This window comes from Drosophila yakuba, chromosome 2L (assembly GCF_016746365.2).
Source record: "Drosophila yakuba strain Tai18E2 chromosome 2L, Prin_Dyak_Tai18E2_2.1, whole genome shotgun sequence".
Lineage (NCBI taxonomy): Eukaryota > Metazoa > Arthropoda > Insecta > Diptera > Drosophilidae > Drosophila > Drosophila yakuba.
In genome coordinates, this window is record NC_052527.2 from 25,174,980 (window position 1) to 25,187,467 (window position 12,488).

The 12,488-nt window shown below is 45.9% G+C and overlaps 1 pseudogene; it reads left to right on the forward strand.

Moving 5' to 3' along the window:
- The first annotated feature begins 3,062 nt into the window (after positions 1-3,062).
- LOC6539294 lies at positions 3,063-3,688 on the forward strand (annotated as a pseudogene).
- Positions 3,689-12,488: the final 8,800 nt, after the last annotated feature.

The following is a 12,488-nucleotide window of genomic DNA, read 5'->3' on the forward strand; positions in this document are numbered from 1 at the left end:
TTCCCCTTTTACTGTGAATTCAAACTTCTCCAAGTCTAGTCTTATTCTGGTTAATTTTGAACTGGGATTTCTCATCGAAAAAAAAGTTATGATAGTGGCCTATGGTCACTTTGTACTAAGAAATGCCTACCAAATACGTAAGGTCTGAAGTCATTTATTACCCAGTGAATAGCTGCTAGCTGTTGTTCTGTAGTGAACTTATTTCTTTCGTCTCTTGTGAAGCTTTTTGAAGCGAATGCCACAGGTAGCTGTAATCTGTTTTCAGAGAATAGCTATTTACTACCTTCTGTGGTTATGTGAAATTTGGGTACTGAAAAAGTGTTGTTTTCATTAATTCCATTTTGAGATATTCAAATGCTTCATTGCATTCGCTTGTTCATTCAAATGGAACTTTCTATAGTAACTTATGTAGTTACTGCTGTTGATTTGAAGCCGTAAGCTTGTTGCTCGGCCGAGTTGAAGTCCAGAGTTGCCAGTCTGACGATATCAGAAGCTATCGTCTTCCAGGAAAGTTCTTGGCGTTAGTACTAGCTTTCGCCGTGTTGCCAGACTGGGCTTTAGTCTGGGCGCCACATCTACTCCCCCTCCAGTGACTTCGCCAGGTTCTGAAGGTAACGGTATAAATTCTGGAGCTGCAGGTGCAGGGCTCAGTGGTGTAGGTAGCTGAGAAATCTGTTGGTCAGGTGGTGGATCCTCGTGGTGGTCTTCGCAAGCGTCAGCTTTAGCTAAGACGGCAGGTTTGAGGAGGTCGACTGATATGGCCTTCTCTTGTCCATTAATGCTGATGATGTAGAACTTGTCATCAACCCGGCGTATTACCCGATTAGGTCCCGTGTAAGGCGACTCGAGTGGTTTTTCAACAGATGCCACTTGCTTGAAGACGTGCGTACAAGTTCTCAGGTCCTTTAAAATGAAAGGTGGTGTAGCCCTGATATGTTGACTTAGTTGCTCGGTGCGTTGGTGATCCTTGCTGAAGGCGGTTGGAGTATGCGACTCAAAAAATTTGTTGGGGATACGAATAGTGGTGCCAAAAAGCATTTCGGCCGGCGGTGACTGGAGGTCCGCCTTAAACGCCGAGCCCAGCCCCAACCGAACTGTAGGCAGGAGATCCGGCCATGCTATGTGAGACTTACACATCAGGGCGACCTTGAAGGTACGATGCCATCTCTCCAAGATGCCGTTTGACTGAGGGTGATGTGCGGTTGTACGTATCCTTTCGGCTCCAATTAGTTTAGCCAGCTCAGCAAACAATGAGGATTCGAATTGAGATCCCTGGTCCGTTGTTAGAGTGAGTGGGCAGCCAAACATGCAGATCCACTGTGTATACGGAGCTGTCGCGACAGTCTCCGCGGTGATGTTGGATAGTGGAATAGCTGCAGGCCATCTGCTGAAGCGGTCGATGATGGTAAGACATGGAAGCTCAATCAGATCGACGTGAATGTGCTCGAAACGATTGTCAGGAACATCGATCTTCTCCACCGGGCTGCGTGTGTGGCGATGGATTTTGGCCCGCTGGCAAGGAACGCATTGTCGGGACCAGAGGGTGGCATCACGGTTAATTCCTTGCTTTCTCCCTGAAAGCGTATTGTAGTGCTTTATGGTCGGTTTGGATATTGAATGGACGACCCTCTAGAATGTGCTTGAAATGGATGATACCAGCGAAAATAGCCAGGAGCTCGCGATCATTCTTGCCTTGCTCTGCCGGAGATAGCAGCACCGATCGCTGTATCGGAGGCGTCCGTTTTAAGAACGAAGCGACCCGATGGGGAAAGGAACGTAGAGCATACGGCACCTAAAATTCCTTGCTTGCAGGCCTGGAATGCATTTTCCGCAGGCCGGTCCAGGATATTTCGCGCTTGTCATTTTTGGTTGCGCCTTTAAGGTTTGTCTGTGAGGATTTGAGCCTGAGCTGCGTGTAGGATGAGGTGTCGGTAATAGTTGACCATTCCCAAAAACCGACGCAATTCCATGATAGTTTGAGGTTTGGGAAAATTGTTGATTGCTTGCGGGCGCTCAACAGGGCTTGAAACCGCTCGCATTGACTTGGAAACATAAGAAAATTACCTCACTTTTACCAAATGGGCACTTTTGAGGGTTAATTTGGAGGTGGTTTTTCTGCAAAATCTCAAAGACTGTCTGGAGTGCTTCAAATGCACCTCGTGCGTTGTGGAGAACACGATTATGTCGTCCATATTGCATCCTACGGATGGAGTGCCCCGAAGCAGGTTGTCCTTGTGGCGCTGGAAGGTTTGCGCTGCATTGCGCAGTCCAGGTGGAATGCCGAAGAACTCGAAGAGGCCGAACGGTGTAGTGACGGCTGTTTTCGTAATATCACCTGGCTCGACTGGGATCTGGTGGTAGGCACGCACCAAATTGATTGTGGAGAAAACCGAGCATCCATGCACGCGTTGAAGAATGTCTTCCCCATGAGGAATCGGGTAGCGATTTGGAATAGTGGAAGCATTAAGTTTGCGATAATCACCAGTAGTGCGCCATTCGTTGCTCTTCTTGGGGACCAAATAAATAGGACTGGCCCATTCACTTCTTGCTGAAGTAAGAGATCGAAATCCTGTAAGCCGTCTTGGCTTGTCGAAAACAGGTGGTCCAGATGTTTGAAAGGAATGCGCAACCTATAGGCAAATTGGGACGTGTGATCTGCACAAAGCGACTAAGAAGATTGGAGTACGGGAGAAAAAAAGTTGTAGAATTTTGCTTCTGCAGCTTCTCCTTTGCTCAAAACAGCTTTTGATGGATCCATAAGGCGTGTACCCTTGAGGTCGAGGATAAGGCCGAGGTGCGTGAGGAAATCTGCTCCGATGATTGCTGATTGGGTGAACTCAAACCGTACGTTGAGACCAATAGTTAGATTTAGCGTGCCGTAGGTATCAACTATAGACGTGATGGCCGCGTAGAGTTTGAAGTCATCTTTGCGACGATGCATTCCCTTGATTATCGAAACAGGTATGAGTGATGAGTCATCTGACTGATCCGGAATCGATAAGGAATTTTATGTTGGTATTGAAGCGCATCCGCATTCGCATCAGATCCAACCCGAACCGATTATGGCAACCACTCGCGGTGCCAGTGGCACTGGAACGGCGCAGCGGCCCAATGCCACCTCGCAGAACAAAAGTGGCGAATTCAAGTTTGTGCTCCTCGGCGAGTCCTCCCTGGTGCTGCGCTTCGTCAAGGGACAGTTCCATGAGTACCAGGAGAGCACATAGGTGCGGCCTTTCTGACACAGACCATTTGCATAAAGGACACTGTCGTCAAGTTCGAGATCTGGGACACGGCTGGCCAGGAGCGGTACTACAGCTTAGCTCCCATGTATTATCGAGGAGAGCAGGCCGCTATTGTCGTCTATGATATACAGAATCAGGACAGTTTACAGCGTGCGAAGACCTGGATCAAGGAACTGCATAAACAAGCCTCACCAAACATTGCCTTGAGCTGGCCGGCAACAAGGTAGATTTGTCAAACATTCGCGTCGTGGAGTTCGATGAATCGAAGTAATATGCCGAGGAGAAACATTTTGGAAACATCCGCCAAGACGGGCATGAATGTGAACGACATCTTCTTGGCCATTACTAAGAAACTACCCAAGAACAATGGCGCCAACAATCAGGGAACCAGTATAAGGACGACTGGAACCGAAACAAATCGACCGACGAACAACGGCTGCAATTGATGTCCAATCAAACAAAGTTAGTTAGTTGTGTATGATGGAGTTTCGTGGTACGGATGGGCGTTAGAAACTGTTCTGAGGTATTTATTTTGGAACGCCTAGATTCGGCTGATTCGCTTGCCGTGCCGCACAGCTGTATCCCAAAAGGTCCAGATTGGCTTCAGAATTGAGATTTCGAGAGGGCTTGCGGTCTGCTGTGTAGAGTGTGTACAGGATGGGTCCAAGAACGCTGACTTGGGGTACTCCGGCTCTTATAGGACTAGGCGTGCTGGATGATTCGCATCTCTTGCCTCTGTGTTCGACTTGACGAAGGCGATGTGGGAACTGGGAAAGGAGTCCTCGAGCCTGTTTGAAAATTAGAAACTGCTCTGCAGTACTCCTTCAGAATGCGCTCAAATAGGCAGTTGCATTGCTCAGGTGCTCCCAAAATACTCTTTTAAGTATTTTGGAGAAGTGTGCCAGCAAAATAATCGGACGATAGGAGACCACGTCTATCAGGTGTTCTCAGGATAGTCGATAGCGTCCTATGTGACATTTCAGACTCTTCCGCTGCAGGTACTTATGGAACTTTTTGTCTTTTGGGCTGTTTGTACCGGACCCTTAAGAGGAGTGTTTGGCGTTCAAGTCTTCGCCTGCTATGAACCGAACCGCACCAATAATGATATCTTCCTGTGTGCTGGTAATCCTGGTCACGGCGAACTGTGCTCATTTCTCCTGAAACTCCTTATTAGCATGGCTGCACCTCCGCGTGCTCTGTCAGATGGATGGTTGGCATGGATCAGATCATACCCGCTGATAACAATATTGATGATTTGCATGACTTGCTGTTGAGGATGGAATCTACATCCAGCGTCATCTGTGAGAATCATTTTCTACTTCATCCTTTCCATCATTCCTTCCATGATTGCAAACAACTCAATCAATCTGGTTGGGTTGGGGGCTTCGAGTGAGGTTTGAGTGGTTTGTTGCCGATTCTTCGGCTGTGTTGCTTGTCTTTTTTTTAGTGCATCCCTGTACCTTATACAATTGGTGATTGTTGGTATCCAGATGTTAGATGGCTTTTTGCTACTCGTGACGGGGGTAGCTTGGGAGCTTTATGTGGCTTTGCCTTTTTGTTGGCAGGGCACCCTTTGAACGACGCAGGGTGATCAGCTTGGGATTGTAAGCGGCATGCTTTCTCATCGTCCTTATCGGTGCATGATCTGGAGTCGTGAGGACCAGCACATTTTACACAGCGAACTTAAAGGAAACAATAGTGCTAGGCGTGTCCGAACCCTTGGCATCTGAAAGACTGCGAAACGTCCTAGACCTTTCTGGTTGCTCTATGGTGACGACCGAACTACAAATTATCTTTATTTAATTTTGGTCACGTCAGGTCGGGTTCGGTTTCCCTGGTTCGGGTTCTTTTTCTGTGTTGTCGTGTTCATCGTCTTTTTTATCGCTCGAGAGGATGGCAAAGGAGTTGTTTGCCAGCTTAATACGCAAGACTGCGCCGGGGCTAGGCGTGACGTCAAGCTCCCTACCTAGAGTTGATCTCGCCATGCTTGGCGTGGGAAGAGCTGATCGTGCTAAACTTCCTTGCTCTGATTGTAGGGCGTTATTTTGCCACGCTTGGTAACTAACCGGGGGGCCTGCCAATCCGTTCTTTGATTTAGTTTCGATTTTGCGTGGGGTGGAACTGGGCACTGATAGTCGGTATGCCATCTCCGTTTGTTTGCGGAGAGTGCACTTGAGCAGTGCCACAATTGTGGACTTGTCCATATAGGCAACTCAAGTTAGCTGAAGTAGCGCAGATATAGGTTATTCGATAAACAAAAGAAAAGCTTTGGCTGTACAGTCCGAACGCAACGAATGCTAGGCCTACTGTCTATTTTGAGAAATTGACTTTTGACAAATATTGGAAACCCAGATTGTATTTTTATTCTTTTTTGTTCAACGTTCAGCTTAAGACTAAAAATCAAATGTAAGTAAAATTGATGATTAGACTCAGTGCGTTAAGAATATGTTAGTGTATTTCGGAGAGCATTGCTTTCAGATTCTAAATTTGAAGAGAGCTTCAGAAAGCGCAGGCTTAGATCAGGCTTTAGGATTTGTTTACAGTAATGGCTTAAGCCAAAGAATTGTTCATAAGAACGCTTACTGCGCAGATGTCATGCAGTATTGTTTATTTTTCTCTAAAAGAATTGAATTGGCCAGTTGGGGTGGCATAAATACGTAAAGAGAAGCCTTTACTTGGGCTGGGATTGATGGACTTGAAATTGTGCTATTGATTTCTATTTTACATTGCGTCTCCTTCGATTATTATTATATATTATTAATTATTAATTATTAAATAATTATTATATATATATTATCAACTGGAATTTGGCAATTTTGTTGCTTGCTTTTTCGTTTGAAATTTCGTTCCAATTTTGGTCAATTATTTGCCTATTGTGGTAGAGTTTATTTTGCTGGTCCCATAGACAGCGTTTTTTAAATACTGCTGCAATTAATTCTTCGTTAATTGCAGACATTTTCACAAAACATGTGCGTCCGTCAAATCACAAAAACCAACTGTGCAAATTCTAGCATGTTCGGCGCCAAAGCATAGACAGACCAAATCGAAAACCAACGGTAAAATAGCAAGCGATTCGTCTTCAAAATCAGTACAGCAGCGTTTGAAGCTGATTGCTTGCGTTTCGTCTTCATCTTCGTCTTCGTCTCAGCACGCACTATGCTTGCGGCCGAGCGAATTCATATGATTTGTTCTGCACTGTTTTTCGTCTTCAGCTTCGTCTTCGTCTCAGCGCGCACTATGTTTGCAGCCTTAGCCTGCGAAACTAACGGTTGTACTCACTAATACCGACGCACACTCGAGTGTGCGTGTTAACTGCACATCAAGCAGTATTAAACTAAAGCAGCAGCCACGTGCTGCATTCTAAGAGTCGGCTAACGGTGCTAGCTCCATCCCTCCTCACATCTTATCTCCCCTGGAGTGGATGGATTAGCGGTCCCCTCGCGGGCAACCAAGCTTGGCAAAACAACGCCAACAACAAATAGACCTACACAGCTTTGCGTGGCCCAAAACAAAAGGCACCGGACCTTCTATCCGAAGAACTAGAGAGCCTATAGAGTAGACATTAAAGGACTCCACCACTCGACTGACCGGAATGAAATTGTTAAAGACCTTCTCAGCCAAGGTCACTTTGTGAGAGATCTGCATAATCCCCTTGCCAGAAGAGACTTCCTAAAATCGGACGTGTTTTTGATACGCTGCGCGAAAAAAATCCTTTATCACGAAGACGGCGAGTTTGGCGGAATAACTGCCCAAAGCCACTCGGTGCTAATGTGCATCATTTCGGCGCGATAAACAGTGAAAAAGACGAGCGATAGGTAAATTGCAATTCGGTGCAGCTGAGAACAACAGCTGACAGCGCTGCCAACTTACGTCGGCAAGTGATCTGAGCTTAGTGGCGTTGCCAGACCATCGGCACTGCCAGGGCTGCTCCAACAGCCGAATCTTGTACCTGTACCTAAATAATAATATTCAAACAATAACTAATTTGAATTTATTATTTGAATCGAAACAGTGAAGTGAACCAAACATAAAATCTTAAGCGAAAAGACGCTCAGTGCAATGCCTGCACATATAGATTTTCTAACAAATCCATAAGATATTAATATTCAATTAACTAATTACAAATATAAGCAAGCTAAACAAAAACAATGAGTGAAAACGAAGCTCGCGCGCAGCGTCAACGTCAGCAAGATGAGCGACGGCTCTCTTTGCTACGCAACAACGCTTACTTTTCCGCCGTCTCTGCGTTATCGAACCGCGAGCGGTCGATCACCCCCAACCCGACAGCGGATCCTTCTCTCTTATCACGCGACAGTGAACGCTCTTGCTCCCCGTCGCCGTCGCTTCTATCTATCGGGCCGACGCAATCCGACCGCCCGCGATCGGCAACTCCCAACCCAAACGAACACCTGCTTACAGCGAACGTCAAAGAACAATCTTGCTCTTCGTCTCCAACAAAATCTGCTTACACCAAGCTAAGAGAACAGAACTTAGCTGTAACAGCAAGCACAAACTCTTCAATTGTTGCGACAACCTCAATAACTAAAACAACACCGATGCCGACTGCCCGCTCAACACATACAAACACAACGAAAGCTGCGCAGACAGCAAAACAAACTGCAACAAACGAAAACGCAAAGCCGGCCATACAGACTGGAATGGATCGCTACATCCAAATAAAACGAAAGCTAAGCCCCCAAAAAAATGTAAACAAACCAAAATACTCACGCGCCAACGCCAACACAACTTTAGGCGAAGTACCGAACTATGCCAACAGGTTCAACATTTTGGCAGACACTATTGAAGACCTGCCCGTTGAAGCTGATGGAACAACACTTTAGAGCCTTAACAAAGTATTTGGACGATGGAGAAAAAAGCTATTACACATACCAGCTAAAAAGCTGCAAGGGTCTGCAAGTCGTACTAAAGGGCATAGAGCCTGATGTAACACCAGACGAAATAAAGCTGGCGGTACAGGATAAAGGACTTACCGCAAAATCAGTCTTCAACATCCTAAACAAAAATAGACAGCCGCAACCACTCTTCAAGGTGGAACTTGCACCTGAAGCAAAGATGCCGAAAAGAAACGATGTCCATCCAATGTACAAACTTAAATTTTTACTATTTCGTATAATCACTGTAGAAGAACCTCAAAAACGTAACAATCTGGTACAATGTATGAACTGCCAAAAATAAGGCCATACAAAGTCTTACTGTAAGCTGCGCCCAGTGTGCATAGCCTGTGGCGGACTCCACGACAAAGCCAGCTGCAGTGCACCCAAAGAAGACTCAAGCAGAAAAAAGTGTGGCAACTGTGGAGGCAACCACACAGCCAACTACAAGGCTGCCACCAAAAACGCGTCATATGCAAGCGCTCTAAGATCAGGTCTAGAGCCCCCAGCCTCCAATGCGCCATGTTCACAAGCCAAATATGTGGACTTCAGTTCGGTACAAGACAAAAAGCCAATGGAACAACCACAAAACAATTTCGAAGCAATGATATTTACCTTGCAGCAGAGCATGGCGGAGTTTATGGCGCTTATGCGGACAACCATGCAAGATCTAATGCGCAATCAAAACATGTTGATACAACTGCTTGTATCACAACAATCAATATAATAATCTTCATGGCCTCGCTAAGAATCTCTTCGTGGAACGCCAATGGCGTTTCTCAGCACAAACTTGAGCTAGCTTAATTCCTACTCGAAAAGCACATCGCCGTAATGCTACTTTCGGAAACACACCTCACAAACAAATATAACTTCAACATAAGAGGATGTATTTTCTACAGAACCAATTACCCTGATGGTAAGGTCCACGGCGGGACCGGGATTTTGATAAGAAGCTGTTTTACCACCATTATCATATTGAGACTGCCAAAAACTGTCTACAAGCAACATCAATTAAAATTCATTTGGATAATGGTAACCAGCTTACTTTAGCCGCTGTTTACTGCCCACCTCGTTTCACTTTATCTGAAGACCAATTTATGGAATTCTTCAACTCACTTGGAGAGCATTTTATAGCAGCTGGGGACTATAATGCCAAGCACACACACTGGGGGTCTCGTGAATCCAAAAGGAAAACAGCTCTACAACGCCATTATAAAAGCAAAAAACAAGCTCGACCACGTTTCTCCTGGCAACCCTACATATTGGCCTACTGACCCCAAAACACTACCTGATCTAATTGATTTCGCAGTCACCAAAAACATTTCCCGTAATTTGATAAGCGCCGAGTGCCTCTCAGACCTATCATCTGACCAATCGCCCCTACTACTTCGACACCCAGAACCAGCAAACCTCTCTTACAAGTTGACTTCAGTAAAAACCAACTGGCTCAAATACAAAAAAAACCTAAGCTCACACATTGAGCTTAACCCACCTCTTGAAGCTGAAGCTGACATTGACAGTTTTGTTAACTCACTGGAGTCAATCATCGTTGCTGCAGCTCGCTGCTCAACGCCGCAAGCAGTAAGCAAAATTACAAATCACAAAAGCACCAACCTGCAAATCGAACAACTTGTTCTCGAATAACGAAGCCTACGGCGAGAATGGCAGTCCTCCAGATCACCGTCGGCAAAACAAAAGTTAAAAGACTCCACACGCAAACTTACAAAAGCTTCAAATCAAGAAGAAGAGCTTGCCCAACGTACTTATATTAAAAAATTATCAACATCCAGTACAAAAAACTCACTGTGGAGTACACACAGTACCAGTGGTCCCCATTAGAAACCACACAGGTGGTTGGGCCCGTAGCGACAAAAATAGAGCCAGCACATTTGCCACTCATCTACAAAAAGTCTTTCAACCGAATTCTGCAACAAACACGTTCGAAATTCAGCCCGCAACAGACGACTCCCAGCATCATCATGCATGTGTTTCGCTCAAACGAAATCTCAAAAATCATCAAAGAACATCTGAACCCAAAAAAATCTGCAGGATGTGACCTAATTACCCCTAAGATGATTAGTGAGCTGCCTTACTGTGCCGTATGCAGCATTACCCAGCTCTTCAACACCATCAACAAACTTGGCTACTTTCCAGGAAGATGGAAAATGTCAATAATATAATGATACCAAAGCCATAAGCCTTCTATCCTGCTTATCGAAACTTTTCGAAAAATGCCTACTGTCTCTGACTATTACTCCATTCCTAAACACGCACAACACAATACCAGCACACCAATTTGGCTTTCGCGAAAAACACGGAACTATTAAGCAAGTTAACCGCATAACATCAGAAATACGAAACGCATTTGAAAAACGGGAATACTGCTCTGCGATATTTCTAGATGTTTCGCAGGCATTCGACAGAGTTTGGCTGGTCGGTCTGATGTACAAAATCAAATCCACGCTTCCAAAAAACACTCATAAACTTCTAGAATCGTACCTCTACAACAGGAAGTTTGTAGTGAGGTGCAACACTGCGATATCCGACGAACACAGTATTGAAGCCGGCGTTTCACAAGGCAGCGTACTAGGCCCAACACAATACGTGGTTATCCGACTGGCGTATAAAGGTAAACGAACAAAAATGCAAGCAAGTAACCTTCACCCTTAACAGGCAAGATTGTCCACCGCTCACGCTGAACAACGTCGCACTTCCAACAGCAAACGAAGTGACGTATCTGGGAGTATACCTCGACAGAAGACTAACTTGGCGCCGACACATCGAAGCCAAGAGAACTCACTTAAAACTGAAGGCCTACAGCCTTTATTGGCTTATCAACTCCCGCTCACCACTCAGTTTGGACTTCATGGTGCTGCTCTACAACTCAGTGTTAAAACCAATCTGGACTTACGGCTGCCAGCTATGGGGAAATGCCAGCAACAGCAACATCGATATCGTTCAGGGAGCCCAGACGAAGATATTGAGAACTATCACCGGGGCACCCTGGTATGTTCGAAACGCCAACATTTACAAAGATCTAAACGTGCCACTTGTAAAAGACGAAATTGCGGAAAAAAAGGAAAAGTACCTTAACAAGTTATCAACACATCCTAACCAGCTCGCGAGTAGTCTAACAAGGCTAAGCAGCCGATCACGACTACGTCGAAACGTCTTGCCAACCCAGCAGTGTTTTTTTTTTTTTAGGGCCGCTTTTATAATACAGTTCAAGAAATGTACTGGTAATTAGTATTTACAATTAAGATTTGTTAACTTGTTGTTAGGCCAAGGCACAAGCAGCTCCCAAAGCTAGGCCTGTCGTGTATGCCAACAAAACACCGCCCGCGACATTCCCAAACATCAGCTCTGGCAGAAGCACGCAATCCTTAAACCCGGAACAAAGACCACCAGAAGCCCCACAACCCAGCCACATAGAAGCGATGTTCACTCGCATGGAAGGCATAATGGAGAGAATGGTGGAGAGAAATGACTCAGCTCAAAAGACTCAGCTGGTAGCTTCCATTCTAAACAGGCTCCATATAGTTGTCTGAAATACAAACGGCCTGCAGAATAGCAGGGCCATAGTTGAACACCATTTAAAAACCAACCAAATAGACATTATCCTCGTAGCGGAAACCCACTTCTCCCCAGATCCCTCTTCAGCATCAGCGGATATGACCACATCCAGGCTAACCACCCTTCCGATAGAGCACGCGGAGAAGCAGCTATTATAATCAGAAATGGCATCCAGTCTGTAGAGCTGGCCGCCTCTAAGAAAGACTGGCACAATGTCCCGTCATTAGGATCGCCAGCCCGCAAGGACACCTCAACATTGGACCGGTCTACTTTCCCCCTAGAAACCGGATAACAGTCAGGCATTTCAGTGAGTTCTTCGAGCATCTTGGGCCCCGATTCATATCAGCTGGAGATTTCAACGCCAAACACTCTGTACCTGCAGCGCAACAGCCTGTCCTGCCACTCCACTGGCGAGCCCACACACTGGCCATCGGATCCCATCAAGACTTCAGATCTGCTAGATTTTGCCATGTCGAAAGGTATAGGACACGCCCAGATCAACTGCACCACCAACGCTGATATCCTGTCTGACCACAGACAACATCCTACTCAACATGCCCGAAATTCCGCTCAGAAGACACAATGACGCCGCCAAGTTTGCGTCCTGGATTATCTCCACCCTCACCCCAAATCCTCTCCTCAATATACCCAGAGATATTGACGACCCTATCGGACACCTGACAAGAGAAAACGCTGCGGAATTTGCAAGAACACCCGAGAGAGAGCTCCACCTCTGGTCCCCGGATATTGCGGCACTCGTGGCTGAAAAAAGGTGCCTAAG